Source organism: Schistocerca gregaria, chromosome X (assembly GCF_023897955.1).
Source record: "Schistocerca gregaria isolate iqSchGreg1 chromosome X, iqSchGreg1.2, whole genome shotgun sequence".
NCBI classification, from domain to species: Eukaryota; Metazoa; Arthropoda; class Insecta; order Orthoptera; family Acrididae; genus Schistocerca; species Schistocerca gregaria.
Window position 1 is genome coordinate 508752109 of NC_064931.1, and position 17437 is coordinate 508769545.

The 17437-nt window shown below is 39.1% G+C and overlaps 1 protein-coding gene across 1 annotated transcript in view; it reads left to right on the forward strand.

The window, feature by feature from the left end:
* Nucleotides 1–17437, forward strand: part of LOC126297690 (protein MON2 homolog) — a 224139-nt gene that overhangs the window by 112438 nt on the left and 94264 nt on the right. The window lies entirely within an intron of this gene.

Below are 17437 nucleotides of genomic sequence, written 5' to 3' on the forward strand. Positions count from 1 at the left end.
TAAATTACTGAAACTTTTTTTTAATATTTTTCAACATGTCTCCTTGTAGATTAATGCACTTGGTCCCATCTCGAAAATAAGTTTCCTCCAGGCCTGCAGAATAGTTGTCAACTCTGGGTATCAATTCTTTGTTTGAAGTGAATCTTTGTACACCAAGAAAACTTTTCAGTTTTGGGAAGAGATGGAAGTCTGATGGAGCAGTTTCAGGTCAATAAGGTGGGTGTGGCAACAATTCATACGTTAGTTCGGGTAATTCTGCCATGACGACAGAACTTGTGCGGGTGCGCATTGTCTTGATGGAAGATTACTTTCTTCCGTGCTAAACCTGGGCTTTTTTTTGCATATCTTATGTTGCAATTTGTCCAGGAGGTTAACATAGAATTCTGCAATAATTGTTTGCCTGTGGGTAGATAATCTACAAACAAAATCCCCTTCGCATCCCAGAACACTGATGCCATGACCTTTCCCGCTTTCTTTGGTGGCAGAGAATCAGCATGTTTCCATTGCTTTGACTGTTGTTTTGTCTCTGGGTTATAGTAGTGCACCCAAGTTTCATCTGTAGTCACAAAATGGTGCAAAAAATCTTGTTCGTTTCTCCTAAAACAGGCCAAACATTGTTCTGATATGTCCATTCTCATGCATTTTTGATCCATCATCAAGAGTCATGGCACCCGTCTTGCAGATAATTTTTTTCATTTCTAATTCTTCAGTTAAAATGTAATATACCTTTTCAGACGACATTTGACAAACATGAGCAATTTCATGCACTTTCAATCGGCGATCCTCCATGACCATTTTGTGCACTTTTTCGATGATTTCGGGAGTAGTGACACATCTTGGCCGACCACTGCATGGGTTATCATCTAAGCTCTCCTGACCTAATTTAAATTCATTTGTCCATTTGGCAACTGTTGAATATGAAGGAGCAGAGTCCCCCAATGTATTCTTGAAATCAGCATGAATGTCCTTTGCTTTCATACCTTTCTTTACGAAGTACTTAATCACTGCTTGAATCTCAATTTTTTTCCCCCATCTTTGCAAATTACTATCCGGGAATGACAAACAGCCACATAACCGCCACAGCTCTGTTCCAAGAGCACTGACGTGGCGCATTTGTACAGGTAACAGTCCAATGAATATCATGTGAACAACTTGTTATGCTAGTGCTGACCTCTCGTGTTGATTCCAAGAACTTTTCAAACTACCCTCGTACTTTCGCAGAAGTCTACACACTTTACCTTGTTAGCTTGAAGAGTTTGTAGCAGCTGTAATAGGTATGGTTTGAGAAGTAAACAGTGCCTCAAAAGTTCTAGACAGTTGGGTGAAGTAGTCCGAAGGTTTTTACTAGCTTGGACGGTGGAGATCTTTGAGCTACACTTGGGATACTACATAATACATATGATGATCTGTTGTGATACAGGAGAGTGGCCTGGTGCTTCTACTTTTGGAGAAAGAGCTAGTTTCCTTAAGTTGTGTATTGACCAGCAAATGTTCTTCCTTGTTGGTGGTGGAATATTGAAAAGACAGGGGAATGTGTACTGCACTGTGGTTATCAGTCTTGCACCCCATAGTAAATATCTTCCTCAAAATTGAAACTGCTATGTGCTAGGAATGCTGGCAATTGAAACACTAGCTGTGGTACAGAAAGTTCACGAATGCATCATTTGCAACCTTTGGACATCCTCTTCTAATGATACATATTTCATTCAGATTCGTTATATGGCTCAGGAGGTAGAACTATTTCCAGTTGAGTCAATTATTTTGAAACAAGCAGTATACTTGTCACAGAAGCTTTCTTGTAGAAAGGTACTTATTAATAAACAAACATATTTTGGAAAGCATAACCACTTGGTTTATTTTCTTGTTACTTAGCTGTGTAATATCCTAATCCTTTGTAATATAGTTGTATAAAATCAACGCAAGTAGAGAGCAATTAATACAGAAAGAGTGTGAGTAAAGAACAATTTACTGGAAACATTAACAAGCACATTAATACCGCCAGAATCTATTAGGACAGGTCACTGTTCATTAAGTATGGGACTGTGCATGAACCTTGATAGTTTGTTGTAAATGACAGTGGGTTGTTCATATGTCTGTGATGTATAATAGTGAGGCAACTTGTAGAGAGGTTGTGGTGCAAGCAAGGAACTACATATTCAGTTCAGCAAGTGGGCTTTAGATGCACTGATAATCTCCCCTTTTAAAACTGAGACAAACTGCTGTACCTGAAAGGAATATAGATCCAGGAACTTAAGATAATGACGTGAATATACACACATAAAAAAAAAAACGTTTTGCATCACTTTGGTTCCGTACAGAAAATTGGAGTAGAGATCAACATCAACATTATTTCTGCCCTATTTATTGTTCATGAAAACCACACATTGCGTGTCATACCACCATACAGTGAGAGGTGGTGGTCCAGATTGCTGTACACACCGCTACCTCTAATACCCAGTAGCACATTCTCTTGAATTGATGAATGCCTGTATTCATTGTGGCATACTATCCACAAGTTCCTCAAGGCACTGATGGTCCATATTGTCCCATTCCTAAACAGTGATTCGGCGTAGATCCCTCAGAGTGGTTAGTGGGTCACATAATCCATAAACAGCCTTTTTCAATCTATCCAAGGCATGCTTGATAGGGTTTGTGTCTGGAGAACATACTGGCCACTCTAGTCGAGCGATGTTATTATCCTGAAGGAAGTCATTCACATTAAGTGCACAATGGGGGCACGAATTGTCGTCCATGAAGATTAATGCCTTGCGAATATGGTTGTACAATTGGTCAGAGGATGGCATTCTCATATCGTACAGCCATTATGGCACCTTTCATTAACACCAGGGGTGTACGTCCCCACATAATGCCACCTCAAAACAGCAGGGAACCTCCACCTTGTTGGACTCGCTGGACCATGTGTATAAGGTGTTCAGCCTGACCGGGTTGCCTCCAAACACCTCTCTGCCGATTGTCTGGTTGAAGGCATATGCGACACTCATCGGTGAAGAGAACGTGATGCCAATCCTGAGCAGTCCTTTCAGCATTTTGGGCCCCGTCTGTACCACACTGCATGGGGTCGTGGTTGCAAAGACAGACCTCGCCATGGACGTTGAGAGTGAAGTTGTGCATCATGCAACGTATTGCGCACAGTTTGAGTCATAACACAACGTCCTGTGGGTGCACGAAAAGCATTATTCAACATGGTGACATTGCTTTCAGGGTTTCTCCCAGCCATAATCCGTAGGTAGCAGTCATCCAATGCAGTAGTAGCCCTTGCGCAGCCTGAGCGAGGCTTGTCATTGACAGTTCCTGTCTCTCTGTATTTCCTCCATGTCCAAACAACATAGCTTTGGTTCACCCTGAGACGCCTGGAAACTTCCCTTGTTGAGAGCCCTTCCTGGCACAAAGTAACAATGCACATATGATCAAACCGCAGCACTACAGACAACACGAGATGTGTACCTCCTTTCTGGTGGAATGACCGGAATTGATTGGCTGTCGGACTCCCTCTGTCTAATAGGTGCTGCTCACACGTTTGTTTACATCTTTGGGCGGGGTTAGTGACATCTCTGAACAGTCAAAGCGACTGTGTCTGTGATACAGAGTCCACTGGGAACGTCTGTCTTCAGGTGTTCTGAGAACCAGGGTGATGAAAAACTTCATTTGGATTGTGTATTATGCTAGTACATAAAATTCAGGAAGCACTATAGCTCCTGTTTCTTCTTCTCTTTAGAGACCTATTTAAAGAAAGAACTCTAGCCAAGAAGAAACAATATGAAATTTTAAAAGAGAAGGCAAAAAGGCAATAAATAGAATGAAATAGTTGAAATTCAAGGCTGACAAAAAATTAACTGCTGTTAATTATGCCATTAAAAAATAATTCTAAGTGTGAATAGCACACACAAAATAAAAAGTGTTGAAAATACTAGCTTCCACAACTGAACAGCAGCAGTTCTGAGTGTCTGTAGGCTGGTGCTGCTTTGGATATATTTCCTCCAGCTGATGGAACTATACCCAGATCAGTTATGTTGCATGGTAGTATCTCATGGTGACATCATTATGGTCAGCACACCGCTCTCTCGGTCATTATGATGATTTTCTTTGACCAGAGCCGCTAATATTCGGTCGAGTAGCTCCTCAATTTGCATCACGAGGCTGAGTGCACCCTGAAAAATGGCAACAGCGTATGGCGGCTGGATGGTCACCTATCCAAGTGCCAGCTACACCTGACAGCGCTTAACTTCGGTGATCTCACAGGAACCAATGTACCCACTACGGCAAGGCCGTTGCCTTTGGCATTGAGTGTGGCAGAAATACTCCCTGTGTCCACACAGGCCTTGGAGGCCCTTTCGTACTGACTGACTGACTGACCGCCGCGTCATCCTCAGCCAATTGTGATCACTGCATGTGGATATGGAGGGATGCGTGATGTAAGTTTTTGTGACTAGAGCCGCAATTTCTCAATCAAGTAGCTCCACAATTAGCCTCACAAGGGCCGAGTGCAACCCGCTTGTCAACAGCACTCGACAGCCCTGGATGGCCACCCACCTGAGTGCTAGCCAAGCCCAACAGCACATATTTTTGGTTATTTGGTGGGAGCCGGTTCTATGACTGTGGCAAGGCTGTTGGTTCAGATACATTCTAGGCTACCCTAAATAAATATTTACAGATCTTACAAAACCATAGAGAAAAAGAGATATTTCTGTCACTTTTCAGTTTAATTCTAGCATACCTAGAATGGATATTTCATCACACATTTGGTGCACAGTATTTAATGTCTCATATCTATCAGTAACATAATTCATTTTTAATAATCAGAAGGGTGGCCACAGAAGTGGTGTTGTGTACAACATTGGAATTTTGACCATCACCTCTGCGAGACTGAGACAAAGGTCTTCTACCACTCACAGTGCTGAGGTAGGGTGGTTTTAGTGCCACAATAATACAGACGGTGCAACCACAATTGGGAGGTATCTGTGGAGAGGCCAGACTGACTTGTGGTTCTCGAAGAGGCAGCAGCCTTTTAGTAGTTGCAGGGGCAACGGTCAGGATGATTCACTGATCTGGTGATGTAGCATTAGCCATTATGGCCTGTTAAGCTGGTACTGTTAATGACTGAAAGCAATGGGAAACTACAGAACTACAGCCATTATCTCCCCCCCCCCCCCCCCCCCCCCAAAAAAAAAAGAGCATGCAGCTCTACTTCATGGCATTCTCTTGGCTAAAATATTCTGGAAGTAAAATAATTCCCAATTTTGACCTTCTGGTGGGATGGTGGGAACTACTCAGAAGGATGTTTTTGTCAACAAGAAAAATAAAACAGGCATTCTATGGGTCAGAGGATGTTTACATCCCTTTAATCAAGTACATAGCTTAGAGAATTTCAGGAATTTAAGAAGGGAAATGGATGGGTTAAAGTTAGATATAGTGGTTATATGTGATAACAGTGGCAGAAAGAACAGAACTTCTGGTCAGGTGAGTACAGGGTTACCAATACAAAACCAGAAAAGGGTAATGATGCGGTAAGCCTAATAATTAACAAGACGATAGGAATGGGGGTAAGCTACTATAACAATGTAGTGACTGCATTATCACAGCAAAAATAAACACAAAGCCAACATGCATCACAGTAGTACAATTTCACATGCAAAATAGCTCCACAAATGAAGAAGAGACTAAGGAATACATTGAAGGAATGAAGGAAATTGTCAGATAGTTGTAGGAGTTGAAACTTTAATTGTGTTTTGTGACTTTAATTTAATTGTAGGAAAAGGAGGAGAAGGAAAAATAGTAGAATATGAACTAGGGGAAAGGAATGAAAGGGGAAACCATATTGTAGAATTTTGCACAGTTCATAATTTAATCATTTCTAACCCTTGGTTTGAGAGTCATGAAAGGTGGTCATATATGTGAAACAGACCTGGAGAGACAGGGAAGTTTTTAATTGATTATATAATGATAAGACATAGCTTGACTTCAGAACCAGATTTTTAAGTGCAAGACATTTTTAGTAGCAGATGTGGACTCCGATCATAATTTATTGGTTATGAACTTCAGAGTAAAACTAAAGAAATTACAAAAGACAGGAAGTTATGGAGGCAGAACCTGCATAAACTGAAAAAAATCAGAGGTTGTTTAGAGATTTAGAGGGAGCATTAGAAAATGTTGAACTGAAGCAGAAGAAAGGAAGACAATAGAGGATGAATGGGTAGCTTTGAGAGATGAAATAACGAAGGTAGGAGAGGATTACATAGGTAAAAAGCTCGGACTTGATAGAGATCCTTGGTTAATGGAGGAAACACTAAACTTAGTGACAGAAAATTTAAATTATTAAGCAGTAATGGCTAGAGGACGAATGCAAGGGTGTAGAAGCATGCATGATTAGGGGAAAGATAGATAGTGCCTGTAGGAAAATTAAAGGGACTTTTGGAGAAAAGAGAAGCAGCTGTATAAATATCAAGAGCTCGGACGGTGAACCAATCCTAAGCAAAGAAGGGTGACTTGAAAGGTGGAAGGATTACACAGAGGATGTATCAGGGGCATTCAAAAAGAAATGAGCTGGAGGCATAATTACAGAAACCAGTACCTGTATGTTAGAAGTATTGACTCTGGCTGTTGAGACACTTGTCCCACTGTGACACAAGGCGGTGAATGGCTGTCTCAAAATTCACAGGACTGCAATGTTAACCAGTTCCGCATGTGCAGCTGGACGTCGTCGTTGGAGGTGAATCATTTGCCCCTCAGAGCCTTTTTAAGGGGACCAAAAATGGTGTAATCCCTGGGGGAGAGGTCCAAACAGTGTGAAGAGTGGCCGAGAACCTCCCATTTGAATGTCTGCAGGAGTGCCGTGACTGTGTTGGCTGTGTGAGGCTTTGCGTTGTTGTGGAGCAGAATGTCCCCACGGGTGAGATTGCCTGGTGGTTTTTGTTTGTTTGCTTGGCATAGGGTGGTCAGGGTTTGAGAGTAACGCTGGGCATTTACTGTTGTCCCGTACTGCAGGAAGTGAATCAGAAGGGGTCATCTTGGTAAAAGAAGAATGTCAAGAAGGGGACAAATGATTCACCTTGGACGATGCCATCCAGCTGTACATGCGGGACTGGTTAACATCGCAGCCCCGGGAATTTTATGAGACAGCCATTCACTGCCTTGTGTCACAGTGGGACAAGTCTCAACAGCCAGGGTCAATACTTCTAACATACAGGTACTGGTTTCTGCAATTATGCCTCCAGCTCATTTCTTTTTGAACACCCCTTATATATAAACGAAGTGAACTTGAGGGTAATATTGCAGAAAGAGAAGAGAAAGTGTTATGGGAGATATAATACTGTGAAAAGAATTTGACAGGGCACTGAAAATCAAGACAAGGCCCCTGTAGTTGACAGAATTCTCTCAGAATTGTTGATATCCTTTGGAGAGCCAACTATGACAAAAGTATTCCACCTGCTGTGCAAGATACTTGAGATGGAGGGGAGACCCTCAAGCCTCAAGATGAATGTAATAATTTTAATACTAAAGAAGTTAGGTGGTGACAGATGTGAATAATACCAAGCCATCAGATTAATAAGTAATGGTTGCAGAATACTGACACTATTTGCAAAATATTGGAAAAAAGTGGTAGAAGCTGACATCAGGGAAGATCAGTTTTGGTTCTGGAGAAATGTAGGAACACATGAGGCAATGCCAACTACACATCTTACTTTAGAACATGGGATGAAGAAAGGGCAAACCTATATTTATAGCATTTGTAAACTTAAAGAAAGCTTTTGACAATGTTGAATGGACAACACACAGGAATTATATGTTACCAAAAGTTAAAAAAAAAAAGTTCTACCTGAAAACTGTATATTGATCATACAGAAATTTACTGCTGTGAATATAATTATTGGTGTACTTCTTATTGTGTTCGACCTGGAAACCTTATATTGATCTTATAGAAATTTTCTATAGTAAATACTTTTCATTCATACTATTGTAACTTGTTATAATAATGAACACTCTGGAATTTTGAAGGTAGCAAAGGAAAGATAGAGGAAGCAAAAAGTTATGTACAACTTGCACAGAAACTAGACTGCAATCACAAGAGTCAAAGGAGATGAAAGAAAATCAGTGGTTGAGAAAGGAGTGGAACAAGGTTTATAGTCTGACCCTGATGTTATTCAATCTGCACATTGAGAAAGCAGTAAATGGAAACCAAAAAGAAATTAGGAAAGGAAATTAAAGTGCAGGGAGAAGTAATGAATAGTTTGAGGTTTGCTGATGACCTCGTGCTTCTGTCTTGCAAGAGCAGTTGAATCGAATGTATAGTGTCTTGAAAAGGAGGACAAAGGTAATTGAATGTAGTTGAATGAAGTTGATTAATGCTTACGAAATTAGATTGGGAATGACACTCTGAAAGCAGTAGATGAATTTAACTGTTTGGGCAGCAAAATGACTGAATATGGCTTAAGTAATGAGGATATAAAATGCAGACGGGCAAGAGCAAGAAAAGCATTTCTGACATAGGGGAGCTTGTTGACATCTAATATAAATTAAAATTTTGGGAAGTGATTTCTGAATGTATTTGTTTGGAATTTAACTGTGTACAGAAGTGAAAGTTGGATGATACATAGTTCAGACAGGAAAGAATAGATGCTTTTGAAATGTGGTGGTATAGAAGAATGCTGAAGATTAGATTGGTAGTTCCATTAACTAATGAAGTACTGAATCAAATTGGGGAGAAAAGAAATTTGTCACACAATTTGCAGTAGTTATTCAGGGATGAAGAGGCTTTTACAAGGTAGACTTCTGTGTGGAACTGCATCAAATCAATTTTTGGGCTGAAGACAACAATGGTTATGACAACAAGAACTGTATCTATGATTAACATACAATGATACAATAGTTGTACTGTACTGGTAGATACCAGTGATACTGAAACTACAACTTTGCAACAAAGTGCAATTTGCATTTGCTGGAGATTTAGCATGTATTACACGAGAAAACTGTATCTGCAGTAATTGAATGAAATGTACCTCTCTCTCTCTTAGAACCTGCAAGCAGCGACTTAATTTTATGCATCCATAATGAAACAAATTGAATTATAGAATACTACTCACCTTAGAGCATTTTTGTTGCATCATTGAATACCTCTAAAAAGTCATGAGTTATTCCGCAGTGTCATTGTTATAACCAGTAAGTTTTTCAGATGCAACTTTCTCTGGAAGTACTTCCATGATTTTATTGTACTGTGTGATTACAGACTACCTATCAAAACAAGATGTTCGACCTGGTCTCCTGTTTTTGTTTAAATCTTGTTTGTAAAGAATTCATGTCACCAGTTCTTGTTATGAAATGGGCAGTTTGATAGGCAGCACAAATCACGGAATAAACCACTACAGCCTCATTTTTCAAATGACCGTAATTGAAAAATGTGTTTCAGGACTCTTCAAATCCTATCTAACACTTACCTGTTGCCACAAGGATTGCAGTGCCTTGCACATATCAACTTCTTGACCAGTGACAAATGAAATTTTATCAAGGTGCTGGGATTTACTTGTAAATTGTTTCTGCAGTGTGGTTCTTAATAAATTCCTGGGATATTTTCTTCTCAGAATAGTGAGTTTCACCAATACCACATTTCACTGTGTACGATCTTGACCAACAAGAGTGTGCAGTAATAGATAAGTAGCACCTTTCCCAATATGGATCAGTCCACATATCTGTTTACATGTACAAGCATTCATGACTATGGCTGTGTATCATAATCACCCATATTTCATTGGCTTGTCTTTCGATGTGTTGTGCCACTGTCGTTGAATGACCTATTCTGAACCAAGCACCTGACTTAAAGGGTGAATCCCCCATCTGATATTAATGTAAAGGGATGAAGATCTATGACATACATTTCAATGTGCTATTTAGTTACCACATCTTTCGGAGTAACTATTAACACTTCAGAACTTAATCTTTGGTGTATTGTGCAGACTTCTGTCTTCAGATGCATCATAGTGATACTGTGAGACAGGAGAGCAGAGTACCTGCCAGAGCACAAAGAGCTAGCATGATTTCCAGCATTATCAGTCACTAATGAAAATTTTTCTCAAAGACTGCTAAACTTTGCTTTCACACTAGCCTTAGTCTTACTTTCACACACTGTGATCCTGTAACCAACGACTGAGTGGAGATCAGGTCATAGAGTAGACAGTGGGGTCATTTGAGCAGGGGCTGCTTGAATAAGTATGAAGGTTGTCGAATGCAGTTGTTCCCTGTATCCAAAGTAGCTACACTGATGTCTGCCTAGATTATTGTGGAACGATGTCCACTGAGCAATTTGAGGGAGCATAAATGCCAGCTGCAGACATCTGATCAGTGGCATATATGATGGTCATGCATTCCTCTGGAGAAACAAAGGCCATCAGTGAGTTAAGTTACTGTGTTGCAAGACGAGTTAATGAAGACAAGTGGGTCTGTAGAGGATGCTGTAGTAATAGACCCTGATGAGTAGTGTATGTGCCCACTGCTGTAAATACTGTACCTAACATAGAACATTTCATCTGCAGTGGACAGGATATTCTACTTAATTTGGCAATAGATACATTGCATTTGTCTACACCTTGGAGATCAAAGTGATTATTGATGCTGAGCCACTGTCATTGTGGTGCACTTAAATTGTCTCCACTCTGTGCGAGATTAGAGTTGTGAAAATAAATGTGTGTTCATGTGCAGAGTTAACCAAAAATCATTCACGTACTCCTTCAGTTACACATAAGCATAACAGTGTGGCAATTACATGATCAAGACCTTGTTCTTTAATGGGTGGACTGCAGTTGTGGCCACATCACACGAATCTGACCTATTGCATAATTTTTCCCAGGAAACAACACTATTCTTCTTTGTTTGTACAGATGAGCAACTGTTTTATTGCCTTGAAATTAGCAAAAATATGCCAGAGAGATTCTATCTCTGCCAAACAAATCATGCCTGTCCGCAGATCATTGTTTTTCTATTAAATTAAAAAAAAAATACTGAAAAAATGTTGGGGTTTTTCTTTCATCTTGCATATGTCAGTAATTTCCAGGTAATTTATGCAGAACAGAATATGCTGTGTTAAATGTTCTGAGAAACATTGGAAAATAGCAGTTGCTCTGCCTGTATAGTAAAAAACGTATCTTATAATTGTATATCTGTTAACTCTCCAGCAGCTGCTAGACATGCTGTCAATTTGCATGGGTAGTGCAAAGCAGTTAAGTTATAGTGAAGTTCATGGTCTCACTCTCTCAAACGAAACTGTGTGTCACCAGTTATGCTGTTGTGCTCTAAAGCAAGCATAAACATTTCACAAGTCTAACAAATTATATTGCTTGTTGATACCTTGAATTGCCACAATATTACAACTTAAAGTTACAAAATTGTCTAACATAGTGAATACAAAGCTTAAAAACACAATGATGATGATAATTCACAGGGGTCCGCTGAGTTCTGAACCTCGTTGTAGCTGTTGAGCAGCAATAGTGTTTTGGAGATATATGGTGACTGTGGTCAGCAATCTTTTTGCCAGTTGGCCAATCTGACTTTAGTGACTGTAGCAGCTGCTGACAGAGGTGCCTCCTGCATACATTTGTCCATCTGTACAAAGGCTGCAGTTAACATAGTGCTATTTCAAGAGGCGGTTTTGTCACAAAATTGTCCGTTAACCATTTCCTGTTTCATTATTTTTATGAAGAGGCACAATATTTCAGTATACCTTCAACATGCATAGAACCTACTAAAAGAAAACAAAAAATAACAGTAAAATGTGGATCTTCTGAACTATATAATGAAGATAATAATAAAAGAACAATAAATATATAATAATTTACTTCATTTTTGGACAAGGAAGGGGGAAGATGTCACTCAACTTATTCAACTTTAGTCTCTTTGATGGTGTTAAATTGTCATGTATTCAATTGACTTTTTAAGGAAGAGAGAAAAATTTTAAGTGATTAGATAGCTACCTGGATGGAGTGAGGCAGAGAAGGGGAGAAGACCAGTGGTTCTCCAGTAAGTAGTCCCTCATAGTGACTTGTGATGTGTGCATTCTGCAACTCCTAGTTTTTCACCTGGCAAGCCATTTTAACTTAAAATTTTCCTACAGCCTTCTCAAAATATTGAAGGAGTCTTTCTATTCAACACCCTGATGAGTTGAAACAAATTCTTTATGGACAATTGTATTCATTAAAAAAAAAGTAAACATTGTGTTTGTTGCTGTGAACTTGGAACTTTTTTTTTTTCAGTAGCAGAGAGGACAGAATCTTCTGTGGTTAAGAAGATAATTGGATGATCCCAAACGATTTATTGCTTTGCTAAACTGAATCCAATAATTTCATTAATTTAGTTCTAAATATGAGGAACAAACTTCACTACCAGTTATCTTGTATTCTGGTCATCCTTTACACTGTTTTTTGTGTGACTGGCCATTGATATCAAAATATTATGCATGGTCTGTGCCCTATCCTCAGAGATCAATTCTTCTGCTTTCACAGTTGTTTGTAGTGCTGTACATGCCAGCTGTAGGATCCATTACCATCACTCTGGAACACTCCCTATTAAACCCTCCATTATAGACTAAAGGATTAGAGCCTAACAGTTCAAAATAGTTTGACCATGTGCAACTGATAAAGGCTGATTGCTTAACGTTTGCATGGGAGTTGTTTTGTATCAAATCCAAGAAAGCTAATTAGGATGTCAGGTAGCAATAATCGATACATACTTTGTTGTTAATGTCCTATATCTTTTGTCTAAACAGCACAAATGAGGCAATTACTCCCTTTGTTTGACAAAGTAATAATGGTTAACTCATCACAGGTCGCCTATTGGTGTCATCACACGCCAATATTATTCATGTGGCGCTGAATACACAGTCCTCACTGCAATTCAAATCGTGGTGTCTGACATGGTTGTTGCATAATCCTGGTACACAAATGAACACTTACATACATCAAACAAATCACTCAGTTCACGCCATTTACGTATTCGCTATAGGTCAGGCCCACAGCCGTTAAACATTGTAAACATGGTCGGCCGTCTTGCTGAAATCTGCCCTGCTCACTTAGCAGCCAACAATTTACTTGCTCGGAGTCTCAACACTGGCTACTCTCTGGCGTACTGGGCACTCGACTATCAATAGTACCTACTGCAACCTGCGTGAGGCAAAGATATGTTGTTCTCAGTACGTAAGGGGCAATTGACCCTTTACAACTCCTCCACAGATATAAACACAAATGAAATGCTTGAACCACTAAACTGTTCTTACTTGGCTCAAAGCTTACTCACTAGTTGCTTCCTCTAACTTTTCGGGGTTAGCTGAAGTTTTCTTTGGCTTCAAACAAAATCTTATTGCAAACCTTCTGTACTTACAAGTCAGCCATATGAAAATTGATACTCAGAATGGAACACATTGTAATGAAACCAGCACAAAATATGATTGAAATATACCACAAGGATGCCAGTTGAAATATACATCAAAAGGCAACTAGCATTGCAAAGTAATCCTGTTGATGGGTGGATGGGATGTTCAGATGATAAGAATTTTTTGATTTTATCTTGTGATGTGCACTGCTGGCAGCAGATTATCTGAATATGTTCCAAATAGTGATTATCACACTTCTAGATATTTCGTGGTAGATCTGAGCCATCTGTCACTCGTGGAACAACTACTAAACTGAGATGTAGTTATGACTGTGTCAGTAGCATACTATCAACTTTCATGTCTCCAAAAAATAGTTTCAATATGATAGGGACTGAGACTTTGTGCCTCGCTACGAGTATATTTTCTTCTACGTCCTCCACACTCTTACTTGTTCATCAAAGAGTTGGTTGGTACCACTATCCAATTGTGCTATCTATGAGCTGTGCTCATATCATTCGTGCAGCCTTCTATTCACATGCTGTTTGAAACAGAACCACAACGCTACAGGTACTGAAATCTTCATCATCTTCTTCTTCTTCTTCTCTCTTTTTTTTCCCTCCAAATCTCTCACCCTAGACGTTATTAGTACAAAATGCCGTAATACAATGTAATCCCACAAAAGCAAAATGTTGTTAGTACCAACATACTACTATCTGTAATGTTTCACAGACACTCTCACTCGGCTTGTGGCTGTACTTTTTCAGTACAGTTACTTTGACTTTCAACAATACAGTCTAAATAATTAACACATGCAACAGTATGTCCCATGAATTATATTAACTGTTAAAATTAATCTTTTGCTCAGCGTTAATCATGGTACATTTTTTTTTTACTTCTGATGGTTGTTTTCATTTACACTTTCCAGTACTAGAATTTACTGTTACCGAATGAGCCATTTATACAAATAAATTTTCCCTCAAGTGCAATTATTGTTTTCCAGTGTACAGTACAATTGTAGCTTATCTTAAGCAAAATAATTAACTATTCTGTCCTATTCATTAACGGTACTTTAGCACTGAAATTCTATTGCCAGTGCTGACATACAGATTAAATTAATTAGATGTTCTTTTTGTTCCAATTGATCCATACTGAGGAGAATAATGAACACCTTTTTGGACCAAAATAAGTGACTTCATATCTTATTCTTATTTCTAGTTCTGATTCCATGAAGTGAGCTGGTGCTTCAAAACAAAATATATATTTTAATGACAAAGTTCTTTAAGGAATAAATGTATTGGGAAGCAGTAGTTAATATTCCTAGTTCCCTAAACAAGCCTCTTCAGGATGTTCTTGAGTTCACACCACAAATAATTCTTATTACACATTTTTGTGCCTGGAAAACTTTAGCTTGGCTTGATGAATTAACCCGGAAAATAAAGATATGACATTATGGAATGACAACATTCACGTTGCACACAGAAATTTATTTGGGTGCTTCAGCACTTACGTGGTGTGCTCCTCCCAGTTGAATTTATAATCAAGCTGTAATCCCAAGAAATTAACACTGTCCACACATTCTATCCATTTGTCATCATACTTTGGGCCTATGCTGGTGGGAAACCTCTTAAAAGTTCTGAACAGAATATAGTGTTTTTTTCTTTCTTTTTTTTTTTTTTTTAAAGTTTAGTGACAAAGAATTTGTTAGGAACCATTTATTAATCTCCATGAAAATTTCATTAAATGATCTTTCTAAGACTACACTTGATTTGCTATTTATTGCAATGGTTGTATCATTTGCAAACAAAACAAACTTGGCATCTTGTAATGTTACTGGTGAAGGTGACAGGAGAGCTTACTGTAATAAGGAAAACAATGCAACAAGGAAGGGACTAATTTGTGAAATGAAATCTTATTCTTTTTAAATCCTCTACATTTAAGCCAGTATTAATGAACAATTTGACATTGCTTTAATACTTAGAGGACTTTCACAATTCTCTTCATGACTTGGATGGCTGTTGCACAAATAGTTGTGGTGCAGTATAATCCTTTTGTCGGTGGAATAAGGAATATTGGAAACATATTGGGTCTGGTCAGATACTTTTTTTCCTGAGGCTGAATTCAACTTGCAACATTGACAAGTCTTTCACTAGAGGGCTTACTGAAGTTAATAAATCAGTCAAGAAGGCTAGGAGAGTATTTCTGCTGGAAAGAGCAGATAGTCAGTTGTTAGCATCCCATTTTGACAAGGAATTGACATCATTTAGTTCCAATATGATGGACATAGAGGAATTATGGTCATGCTTTAAACAGATTGTTAATCAAACTCTGGAGGAATGTGTGCTGAGAAGGTGGATTAAGGATGGGAAAGACCCACCACGGTTTAACAATGAAATTCAAAAACGCTGAGGAAGCAAAGGCTGTTGCACTCTCGGTTCAAAAGGGAATGCACAAATGGTGACAGGCAAAAGTTAATAAAAATTTGCATGTCTATAAAAAGATACATGTGTGTAGCTTACAACAGTTACCACTGTCATGCCTTAGCAGTAGATCTTGCCGAGAACCCAAGAAAATTCTCGTCTTGCATAAAATTGCTAAGTGAGCATAAGGCTTCTATCCACTCATTTACTGACCAGCCCGGTGCGGCACTACCACATAGCAAAAGTAAAGCTGAAGTTCTCAATTTCGCATATAAGAAATCATTTATGGAGGAGAATCGTACAAACATAATGTTGTTTGACCATCACACAGACATGTGTATGGAGGACATAGTAATAAGCATCACTGGCGTACAGAAACAACTGAAAGACTTGAAAATAAATAATTCATCAGATCATGCTGAAATCCCAGTTCGATTTTACAAAGAGCATTCTACAGTATTGACTCCTTACTGTGCAAATCTCTCGCCCAGCACAAAGTCCCAAGCAACTGGAAAAAGGTGTGGGTGACTCCTGTATATAAGAAAGGTAAAAGAAAGGACTCATAAAATTACAGAGCATTATCTTTAACACCAGTTTGCTGCAGAATCCTTGAACATACTCTCAGTTCAAATATAGCAAATTTCCTTGAGAGGGAAAATCCTCTGTCCACAAATCAGCATGCTTTTAGAAAGCATCACTCGCGCAAAACACTCTTACCCTTTTCTCACGTGAGATTTTGTGAACCATTGATGAAGACCAACAGGCTGATTTCATGTTCCTAAATTTCCCTAAAGCGATTGACACTGCGCTGTACTGCTGACTGTTAAAGAAGGTACAAACCTATGGAATAGGTTCCCAGGTATGCGAGTGGTTTGAAGATTTCTTAAGTAGCAGAACTCAGTGTATTTTCCTCAGTGGTGAGTGTTCATCAGAGATGAGGTCAGAAGTGCCCATGGGAAGTGTTATAGGACTGCTGTTATTTTTCTATATACATAAATAATCTGGCAGACATGGTAAGCAGCAGCCTGTGGCTATTTGCTGATGATTCTGTGGTGTATGGGAAGGTGTCATCATTGACTGACTGTAGGAGGATAAAAGATGACTTGGGCAAAATTTATAATTGGTTTAATGAATGGTAGCTAGCTCTACATGCACAAGAATGTAAGTTTATAGTGATGAGTAGGAAAAACAAACCCATAATGTTCGAATACAGTATTAGTAGTGTGCCGTTTGATACAGTCACATCAATTAAATATCTATGTGTAACATTGCAAAGCAGTATGAAATGGAATGAGTTTGTAGGGACTGTAGTTGGGCAGACGGATGGTCGACTTCGGTTTACTGGGCAAATTCTAGGAAAGTGTGGTTCATCTGTAAAAGAGATCGCATATAAACTCTAGTGCAACCCACTGTTGAGTGCTGTTCAAGTGTTTGTGATCTGCACGAGGTTGGATTAAAGGAAGATATTGAAGCAGTTTAGAGGCGGGCTGCTAGATTTGTTACCAGTAGGTTTGAACAACATGCATGTACTACAGAGATGCTTCAGGAACTCATCTGGGAATCACCCGAGGGAAAGCGGTGTTCTTTTCAAGGAGCACTATTGAAAAAATTTAGAGAACCAACGTTTGAGGCTGACTACAGAGTAATTCTA